The sequence below is a fragment of the Macaca nemestrina genome, chromosome 11, assembly GCF_043159975.1.
Source record: "Macaca nemestrina isolate mMacNem1 chromosome 11, mMacNem.hap1, whole genome shotgun sequence".
NCBI classification, from domain to species: domain Eukaryota; kingdom Metazoa; phylum Chordata; class Mammalia; order Primates; family Cercopithecidae; genus Macaca; species Macaca nemestrina.
The window spans coordinates 91,294,385-91,305,872 of NC_092135.1; the positions used below are offsets into that span (position 1 = coordinate 91,294,385).

The window sequence follows — 11,488 nt, forward strand, 5'->3', positions numbered from 1 at the left end:
TCTACATCTTTAATATATTCATGAAGAAATAAAAAGACAAACCAAAGTTAAAGACAGTCTACAAAATATCTGACTGGATACCTCAAAAGTATCAGGGTCATAAAAGACAAGAGAAGACTAAAGAAACTGTCACAGATTGGAGGAGACTAAGGAAACAAGATAACTGAATGCAGTGTGGCATATTGGTTTAAATCTTGAACCAGAATAAAGACATTATTGGAAAAACTGGTGAAATGTGAAGAAAGTTGGGAGTTAATAGTAGCGTACTGATATGATTTGGATGCATGTCCACCCAAATTTTATGTTGAAATGTAGTCCCAGTTACTAGAGGTGAGGCCTGATGGAGGTGGTTGGATCATGGGAGTGGTTTCTCATGGTTTAACAACATCCCCCCTTGGCACTTTGCTTGCCGTAGTGAGTTCTAATGAGATGTGGTTGTTTAAAAGTGTGTGTCATCTCTTCTCCTACCCACTGCTTGATCCTCCTTCTGCCATACAAGATGCCTGCTTCTGCTTTGCCTTGCACCATGAGTAAAAGCTCCCTGAGGCCTCCCCAAATGCAGATGCTGCCATGCTTCCTGCACAGCCTGCAGGAATTAAACCACTTTTCTTTATAAATTACACACTCTCGAGTATTTCTTTATAGCAGTGTGAGAATAGGCGAATACACACACCAATGTGAAGTTTTTAGTTTTCATAAATATAACCCATGTTATATTATGTAATATTTATGTTCTTATGTTAATAATAGAGAAAGCTAAATGAAGAGTGAAAAGGAGCACTCTAAACTGTCTTTGCAGTTCTTTGGTAAGTATAAAGTGATTTAAACAAAAACATGAGTAATATATACAGGAATGTATACTCTCAGAATTGTAAAGATTTAGTATTTTCCCAAATATCTTGTAAGTATAAAAATTTTAATCCAAAAAAATACATAATATAATAGGATTTGTAGTCAAATTTGAAAGATTAGTGGCAAAAATTATATGGAAAAGTAAAACCCAAGGCTCTGTTGCAAGAAGTGGTTAAATGATAGATTGGATATATAGACAAGTAGATAGATATAGTTACATATATCATATATGTGTATATGTTATATATGTATATATTGTATATGTATATATTCTATAATAATTGACACTAGAGTATAATTACAGGAGGAGATAATTGTGTATGATTTGGCCATCCTGACCAATACAACTTTAGTTTGTGCCATTATCTTCTTTATTTCCTACTCTCTTGATGCACTGATCTTAAAATTAGTCAGTGATATTTCTGTCAACCATGTTTTGTCTTCCTAGAGTAATCTCCACTTCAACTTTTTAAATCCAACTCCTCTGGCTCAAAATAAAAATCTGTTGGAATTCTTCTGACATCTGGCTAGATAAAAACTGACCATCTGTTTTGTAAACTTGATACTTCTTTGCAATACTTACTAAAATGAAAATCTTGTGCTTATAAAAATACATATTCTAATGACATGACTCCCTGTATTATTTTGCTGGGGCTGCTATAACCACAGACTGGGTGGCTTAAACACCAGAAATTTATTTTCTGGAAGCTAGAAGAGCAGTTCTCACAGTTTTGGAGGCTAGAAGCCTAAAGACAAGGTGTCGGCATGTTACATTTCTCCTGAGGCCTCTCTCTTCCACTTGTAGATAGTCTCCTTCTAGCTGTGTCCTCACCAGGCCATTTCTCTGTGTGTACATTCCTAGAGCCTCTTTGTATATCCAAATTCCCATTTTTTGTAAGGACACCAGTCGTATTGGATTAGAGCATCACCCTAATGGATGCATTTATTTATATTCTGAGAACCTGAGGTTGAACTTCAACATGTTAATTAGGGAGGAGAGAACATAATTCTGTCCATAGTGCTCTCCATTAGATGAAAAGGCAGCACATGACTGTCTTTTTTCATATTTTTATATAGTTGCTGAATTAATGAATAAAAAATGTATAAATAAACATTGCTCCATATGTGGAAGTAATTTGTGACTTTACTTTTATTTACAATAAGGTCTAAATAAAGCTGACTTCCTCCATCTATTAGTGATTGAACAGCTTAAATCAAGTAGGAATATATTAACAATCTAAGACAGTAATAGTCATTTTGAAGTTGACTATAATATTAATTCACAGTTTTCTCTGTCATTTTCCATTTCATCTACATATGGATTTTAAAAAGGAATGTCTTAAAAACAGAAAAATTCAATGTGATTATATTATGCCAACCCATATGTTCTTGAGCTAGGTTTCTGAAGTTGGTGACTTCAAAGCCTAGGTTTACACTCTTCCTGAGCTGTTTCCTTGTTAACAGGCAATCATTTTCCTGACTGAATTTTATATAACAGCTCTTACATAAAAATTGGCTCCTTAAAAATTTTTATATTCGTTTTTGGTTTAAAAAATATAGAAAAGAAAATTATATTTTATCTGCAGACAGGCATGCATTTAAAATAACTTCAAAGCATAATATAAATAAGGAATATATAAATTACATGAATATTGATCTCTGCATGTATTTTCAGTATACTTTTTATTAAAGTATAATATTCACACAAAAAAGCATACAAATAATAAGTTCACAGATTAATGCATTTTTGTCAAATGAAATTGCCAGTATAACTGGCACCCAAACAAGAAATAAAACCAGCTCCCCCTAATGCCTCCACAGCGCAATAACCTCCTCCCAAGGTAACACCAGTTTTGACTTCTATCTCCACAGACTTTATTCTCTAGAGATTTCAGTTTTATACAAGTTATATTATACATTATGGTACTTTTGAGTCTGGCTTTATTTGCAAGCATCCACTCAGAAAAAAGGCTTGTGAATCCATCCACGTTATTGTATGGGCAATAATTTGTATAGTATTACACTGAGTAGCTATACTTCCATTCTACTGTTGATGAATATTTGCGTTGTTTCCAGTGTTTATTTTTCCTTATTTGAAATAACTGTTATTATTATAATTATTGTGTATATGTTCTGGTATAAGTATATTTCTGTATTGGATTTACCCTGTTACTAGAATTTCTGGGTCATAGTGTAGATATATGTTGATAGTAAATTCTGCCAATAGTTTTCCAAAGTGGTTTCAGAGGTTTTCATTTCTGTCTTCTCTCTCTCTCTCTCTCTCTCTCTCTGTCTTCCTCTCTCTCAAGATACTCCACTTTGAAACCCAGTCACTATACTTTGAGAAAGTTAAGAAGTGACGATGTTAGTTGACCTCACCTGACAGCATGCCTCGAGTACTCAATATGAGTGATAAAACCTTCACATGAATCTCACTTTCAACCTTCATGCCACCCCAGTTCGTGCCAAGCAGAGAAGTCCCCACCAATACCTACTCCAATTAAAGATTGGTAAGCAAGAATAAATATTGCCATTGTTTTGATCTACTAAGTATTGAGGTGATTTGTTAGAGAAATGATAATCAGAAAGAGGGAAATCTCATTGATCTAGATAGCTTTTAGATGATGATAATAAAATTGTGAAAGATTTACAATATGTTTATCATTTGGAACATATCCCCTTTATCAATTATTTTTTTCCAGAAAATTGATGGGGACTATAAAATCTGTTTTTCATGTTATAAATTAAAGAATATGAATAAAAAGTGAACACTTACATGTTTTACATTTTTTAATGTTTTAAAAGCAGAAATTAATTCTGCTAAATATTCATACATAAAAATAAGTTAGCAATTGTGTTAGTGAAGCATTTTATTTCTAAATGTGTTCTCCCTTTTGTGAAGTAAGAAATCTTTGTATTTCTAAAACATACCTTAATTCCAAATTTGTATATTATGTAATTGGTTGAACAGTCTATAGTGTATCTCATAGAATAAAAAAACCATGAACTATTTTCAAAACCAATTATACGAATATATCTTTTATGAGGTTGTATTCTAAGAAGGCCTAAACTTTAGCTAACAATGAACTCTGTCTCTCAAAGGCAGTAAACCAAAAAGAAAAAAAAATTCCAGTTTAAAAGAAACTATACCTATTTATTTATTTTTTAAGTTGGAGTCTTGCTGTTGCTGCCCAGACTGGAGTGCAGTGGCACAATATCGGTTCACAGCAACCTCTGCCTCCCGGGTTCAAGCGATTCTCCTACCTCAGCCCCCTGAGTAGCTAGGGTCACAGGAATGCGACACTACGCCTGGCTAATTTTGTATTTTTAGTAGAGACTGGTTTCTCCATGTTGGTCAGTGAGATGCAATTTAAACAATAAAGTGCACCCATTTTAAATGCCCATATTGATGAGTTTTGGCAAATGTGTATGTTTATGTAATCAGTACTACAATTAAAACACAGAATGCTTCCATAACAATGACAACATTTCTTGTGGTACTTTCTCATCATTTTCCCTGTATATATACCTGGACCCAGTAATCACTGACCTGCTTTCTTATTAGATTAGATTTGTCTTGCCTAGAATTATAGATAATTAGAATGTATAGTATGGACTCTTGTGAGTTTGATTTTTTTGTTCTCTATAAACTTTTTCAGATTTATTCATAATGTCTTCAAGATTCATACATTTAGGAGTATAATTGTTGAATCATATATTAAACCCGTATCAAACTTGAGAACAAACTCCCATAGTGTTTTCCCAAAGTGAATTTAACCTTTTGCTTTCTGGCCAGGATCATTTCCCCAACTGTATGTCTTGGCCAACACTTGGTACTGCCAGTCACTTTAATTTGCCTATTATAGTATGATATACTTTGTAGTGTGTGGTCTTATCTTTTTGTAGTTTTAATTAACATTTGCTTGATGACTAATGTTGTTGAGCCTATTTTCGTGTCCTTGTTGGTTACCTGTATATTTTATAAAACATCTATTCAGATTGCGTTGTCTTTTTATTATGAATTTGTAGAGTTTCATGAATTTGGATACTAGTAGTTTGTTGAGATACATATATTATTAATGATTTCACCTATTATGTGACTTAAATTTTTATTTCCTTAATTTGTCTTCTTCATTGGAAAATGTTTTAGTATTGATGAACTACAATCTTTATATTTCCTCTTATACTGTTTGGAATTTTTTTTTTTTCTGTCTTTAATGTTATTTCTTTTGTGGCTTACCCCAACATCATCAACATTTGTTCCCTATGTTTCCTTCTAGAAATATAGTAGTTGTAGAATTTATCCTTAGTTTTATCCTATGTTCCATTTTGACTATTCGGGATGAGAGAGAAAAAAAGAGAAAGAAAAAGAGAGAGTATGTGTGTGTGTATGCATAGTGAGAGATAAAGGTTAAGTTAAAGGTTTTTGTCATTGGAATATCTCGAAATTTCAGCACTATTTGTTGAAAAGACTAATTCTGGCCATTGACTTAACTGCACCCTTTTGTCATGTATACGTGGGCCTATTTTAGAGTCTGTTTTGTTTTATCAATCTGTTTCTAACCTTAATTCAACACCAAACTGTCTTGATTACTATGGGACAATAATAAATTTTGAAATCAGAAATGTTTTGACTATGCAATTTTTTTGGATTTTCATATAAATTTTATTATTGATTCATTTTTATATTAAAGCCTCGTGTGATTAATATTGATTGGGATTGCATTTAACATATACTTCAATTTGGGAAGAATTATCATCTTAATATCAAATTTTTATACATTTATTTATGTCTGTTAATTTTTCTCAGCAATGTTTTATAGTTTTCAGATTTGAATCTTGCACATCTTTCTTAAATTTTTGTGTTTTATTTTTTACAGTGTTATGAGTACTACCTTTAAAAATCTCTCTTTTTGATTGTTGCTAATTTGCAAAATTATAGTTTATATTTTATATTCCCCTGTATCGTGTGACCTTTCCCGCTGATTAACTCACTGACTAAATGCTCTGATTAATTTTTGTAAATTTTTATTGTTTTGAAATTTCCTTAGGAATTTCGACATACACATTTATGCCTCTTGGCGTGTCTAGAAAGAGAATTTTTGATGTCAAAAATTGTACATACCGTGTTTTTAAATATTTGAATATTTTGTTTTCATCATAAAAGAAAATTTGTGGCTTTATTGTTAAAGTAGTTAAATTAGTTTCAAATCAGTTATCTGCTTGTAAACTTCACTAACACAGGACTGAAATACATGCTAACAGAAATATTTTGTCTTACACTGAATGTGCCCCATTAAGTTGAATACCCCAGTTGATACCTAACAATTCTCCACCTTGGCTGATCAAAACTCGAAAGTCGATCCAACTTGTGTGAGCTCTGGGAATAATTCGGTTTACAATTTTCCATTCTTTTTTAAGGGGAAGCATTTATAAATGTGCAGTCCAATATACAGCAAAAGTTCTTTGTATATCTCTGAGATCCTTTTTCTACGTATGTTCTTCCTGGAACTCTGCCCTCTGACTTTAAGCTTCCTTGGACTTTCTAAATGCCAATTATCTTTTTTAACTCAGTGAAACTGCCAGGCTCATATTGAATACCTTCTCCATGTCCTTGAACTTCTGAAATTGCCTTCAACTATAAAGCCATAGTGAATGAACTCTCACATTTTTTTGTTTCCATTTATTAGGGATCACAGTCTGGTTCTTCCTCTTGTCCAAAATCTGCTAACAATTGTTTCATGTAGCTTTCTAACTGTTTATGTTGCAAGTTCAAGTTATGAATGTCTTATTCTAGCATGGTCAGCAAGGTAAGTAACAAAATATAGTTTATTTTAAAAATCACATCGATAAAAAAAGCAAAATAGGCAATCTTTCCAATTAATTGAATTATATCAAACTAATAAATATGAATGAATTTCCCAGTTTAGAATACCATCACTTTAGATGAATAGCAGTATATCTCTAGAATCTAAATGATAGACCATATATGTATATATACAAGTGTATATATGTGTGTATGTTTACAATAATCGATACACTGTTATATAATTAATTGACTATAAAATTGATCTATTGTTATATATCACACACATATACATGTATTTCCACATATACACATACACACACATGCACACATATATATGTATATCCTTGTAGTAGAAGGAGAATCTGTAGAAAATTCAGTATTTTCTAACTTTATACAAATATTATATTAAAGAAATGCTTAACATCCTGATGAAAACATAATATATTTTGAAACAATATCATGACCATAAAATTATAAAACAAAGGAGTAATAATTTATATTGCACACAGAGAAGAGGTTAGAAATTCCTATAGTGTCTTAGTGATGGTGAAATAAATCATGATAAATGCAGTCTTATTTTTTACAAAAAATAGCATGTTTCCTTAGTGGCACATATTCCACAAAATCATTTGCTGATTTTTTTTTTATTAACTTTTTGTAACGATCCTAATCTATACTTTTATAATCAATTAATTCTTAGCTTTCTTATTTCAAACCAAGAACATGTAGTAGTTAGTCTATAAGTTGGAGTGAGGCTATATAAAGTAGAAAAAACTGGGGCACATAGGCTATTTTCTAATTGTATAAAATAATACAAAATATTTTTATCTAAATGAATACATATGAATTGAACAAACCAATATGAGGAGAGCAATCTTTGTCTATTCAGAATAAAATTGAAAAATGTTTCCTTTGTTTGTAGGTGCAATATTCAGTGGCAGAAATGGTCTCCAAACTAAACCTCTCCTTCCCATAGATTTCACACCTCTTTATCAGACAGAACAATCTCTTTTCAATAATCTTTTTTGTTATAGTGCCAGGAAATATTATTTATTGCACTCACAATAGCAGTCAAGCCAGCACATTGAAACAAAATAATGTATATTTTAGTAGTTAGATATGGTGACAAAGTGTAATATTGGAGATTTGATCTGACACTAAACATTTAAGTGCACTTTATGGTTTAGTTGCTGTATTGATAGAATTACAGGCAACTTAAGTGATTAAGTTTGTGACAGGTATAAGAAACAAATGATAAATAATGATATAAAATAACATTAATAGTTTTAACAACTACAATTTTATTCATGGTGAATCATATTTGCTTTTCTGATCCATATGCCACATCTTGATTCATTTTTATCATTCCATTTTGATGTAACCAAAATAGTAATATGAAGAATTTGGGGGAAGTTGGATATCATATATTAAGGGATATATGTGTGTGCAGGCACAATATTAATACAATCCATAAAATAAATTATTGTAAGTAAAAATAATCTAATAACATTATTCATTCTGAAAACTCTTTTATGAAACCATTTTGAATATTTCCCCAAATATGTTAGATTGTCCTTCAAAAAAGACATTCTAATATTGTTCATATTTTTATTGCAAAGAGCAACAATTTAGGTAGATATATAATGTGCACATGTAAGTTGTTGTAGACCAAATTGTGTCCTCCCAAAATTCATATGTGAAGCATTAACCCACAAGTGACTGCATTTGGAGACAGGGCCTTTAGGCAGGTTACTAAGGTTAAAGGAAAGAGACATCAGAGCTCTCTCTCTTCACCTGTACACAGAGGAATGCCCACATGAGGACACAGCAAGAAGGCCGTTGTGTGTCTACCAGGAAGAAACCTCCCCAGAACCTAACCATGCTAGTACCTTGATCTTGTAGCCTCTGGACCTCAGAGAGAATAAATTGGTGTGGTTTCCCCTACTCAATCTGTGGTATTATATAATAGCAATCCAAGCAGACTGAGACAGATTTTGGTACTAGGAGTGGGATGCTGCTGTAATGAGCACCTAAAAATGTGGCTTTGGGTTTGGGTGGGTGATGGGTATAGATTGGAAAATTTTGAAGTGCATTCTAAAATAAGGTTCGATTCTCTTGAAGTGATTATTGGTAGAAATGTGAATCTTGAAGCTGATTCTGATGAGATCTCAAAAGGAAATAAGAGATGTGCTATGTATGAGAAACTGAAGGAAAGATGATCTGTGTTATAAAGTGGTAAAGAACTCAGCTGAACTATGTTCTAATGTTTCGTGGAAAGTAGAACTTAAAAGCAAAGAAGTTATATATTTAGCTAAGGAAATTTCTAAGCAAAGAGTTAAAGATATGACCTGATTTCTCTTTATTGCTTATAGTAAAGTACAGGATAAGAAAAATAAATTAAATAAATTGTTAACCATAAGGAAACCAGGACTAAAACATTTGGAAAACTCTCAGTTATCCATATTGCAAAAAAAAAAAAGAAACATGTGTTTTAAAGAAAACTCCAAAGATGTGGCTGGATAACCACTCCCTAAGGTGGCTGTCCATGGAGTTAATCAGTCATCTCAACAGAGGCAGGAAGAGTGATGAGATGATATAAGCACAGTCACTGTCAGTTTCATCGATGGGAGCAGAAATGTGTTGAAATAAAGGCAGGCTTTCCCACTTCTGGATTTCTGTAGGAGAATTATAATAGAGCTATTTGGCTGTCAACATGCTTTGTTCATCAAGAAAAGGGAAGACTAAGGCTGAATGCAATTCAGAAATTATCAGGGCTGCCACTCCTACCAAAGGCCCAGGTGGCAAAGCTCTTTTTCCTCAATTGTAGAGGATAGAGGCCCCTCCTCGGTTTCAGCAGGCCAGGCTACCCTGCCCTTTTTCTCTGAGACAGGACAACCACAAAGAGCCCCCCCAGTAGAATTGGAAGGCAGAGCGTTGAGCCTAAAGAGTATTCTGATGGTTTAAGATTTAATGGAATGTGCCTTGCTTGGATTTGGACCTGCTTCAGACACATCACCCATAGCTCTTTCTCGTTTCTTTTTTATAATGAAAATGTAATGCTATGACTGTCCCACCATTGTTCTTTGGAAACACATAAGTTGTGTAGTTTCATAAGCTCACAGTTAAAGAGGAATTTTGCCTGAGGAAAAATTGTACCTCAAGTCTCACCTATAACTGATTTAGATGATCTTTAGATGAAATTTTGGGCTCAGAACCGTTGCTAGCATTGGTTAATACATTTACGGACTGTTGGGATGGAGTGAATGTATTTTGTACATTAGAAGGAATATTGTGTTGTTGAGATCAATGTATTTTGCATGTGAGAAGGACATAAATTTTAGGGGAGCAGAACGTAGAATGTTATGGACATTTTAGGGGAGCATAGGGTGGAATATTATGCAACATTCATATGTGGAAGTCCTGTCCTGAAACATGGCTGTATTTTGAAGATAGGGACTTTAGGAAGGTAGGTAAAGTTAAATAAGGTCATATGGGTGAAATAAGGCTAGTGTCCTTGGAGGAACAGACACTTAGGATGAACAGAGGAAAAGCCACGTGAAGACACAGCAAAAAAAATGGAACCATCAATAAGCTAAGCAGAAGCTTCATTAGAAAACAAACTTGCTGACATCTTGATCTTGGGCTTCTAGTCTTCAGAACTGTGAGAAAATAAATTTTGGTTGTTTAAGTCCCCCAGTTGGTAGTTTTTTCTTATGGCAGCCTGAACACACTAACATAAGTCTATGCTATCTTTATCTTAAAAGTGTTGGTAAATAAATCATCAAGATTCTTAAGCTTATTGTCAAAGCACTATGATCAATGTAAAAAATAATTCAATCACATTTTAAAATATAAGCTATTGTATTTTACATGGCTTTTGTTTACAAAAATTAAGAATTTTATGTGCCAGAGGCAGTGGTACATGCCTGTAGTCCCAGCACTTTGGGAGGAAGAGGCGGGAGGATTGCTTGAGCCCAGGAGTTTGAGATCAGCCTGGTAACATAATGAGACCTCGTCTCTACCAAAAAAAAAAAAAAAAAAAAATTAAAATTAAAAATAAAAATTAGCAGCATGGTGGCATGCCTGTAGTCCCAGCTACTCAGGAGGTTGAAGTCGGAGGACCACTTGAGCCTGGGAGGTGGAGGCTGCAGTGAGCTGTGATGGCACCACTACACTCCAGTCTGGGCAATAGAGAACTTGTCTCAAAAAGAAAACAAAAAATGTTGCTTGTTTTTACCTCTTGTGTTTTGAACATTGTTGTTGTTTTATAGGAAATTACATCTGGAACTAGACTTCACCGTTTTTTTGAGGCAAGGGTTTGTCACAGCAGTTGTCAGATGATCACAGAATTCTTATAACTCAAGCAACTTTCCTTCTAGAAACAAGATGGACCATTTTTCATGAGCTACAAGGCCACCAATTATTATGGTTCCTATAGGTGTTCAATTACTTTACAAGCTTTATATTAAATATGAATGAATTATATTACTATGCATGGTGAAGAGTTGGTAGTTAACTACATTCTGCCATAGCTTTGTTAGGAATCAGCTTGGATTGTGAATTAGTGGGAGTGTAAATTAGTTCAACCATTGTGGAAGACAGTGTGGCAATTCCTCAAAGAGCTAAAAACATAAATAACATTTGACATAGTAATCCCATTACTAGATATATAACCAAAGGAATATAAATTGTTGTATTATATAGACACGTGTGCATAAGTTCGTTACAGCACTATTCACAAAAGCAAATACAGAAATCAACGTCAATGTCCATCAGTGATAGACTAGAAAAAGACAATGTAGTACACATATATGGTAGAATACTAGG

The 11,488-nt window shown here is 33.2% G+C and overlaps 1 long non-coding RNA gene across 2 annotated transcripts; it reads left to right on the plus strand.

The window, feature by feature from the left end:
* The first annotated feature begins 748 nt into the window (after positions 1 to 748).
* On the plus strand, positions 749 to 11,072 carry LOC139356992 (uncharacterized). Of its 2 annotated transcripts, none has more exons than XR_011609598.1 (3): positions 749 to 806; positions 3,162 to 3,362; positions 10,933 to 11,072. It is a non-coding gene; the product is annotated as an uncharacterized lncRNA (long non-coding RNA). The 2 variants fall into 2 exon arrangements; XR_011609599.1 differs by lacking the exon at positions 10,933 to 11,072 and adding an exon at positions 6,543 to 6,594.
* The last annotated feature ends 416 nt before the right edge of the window (positions 11,073 to 11,488 follow it).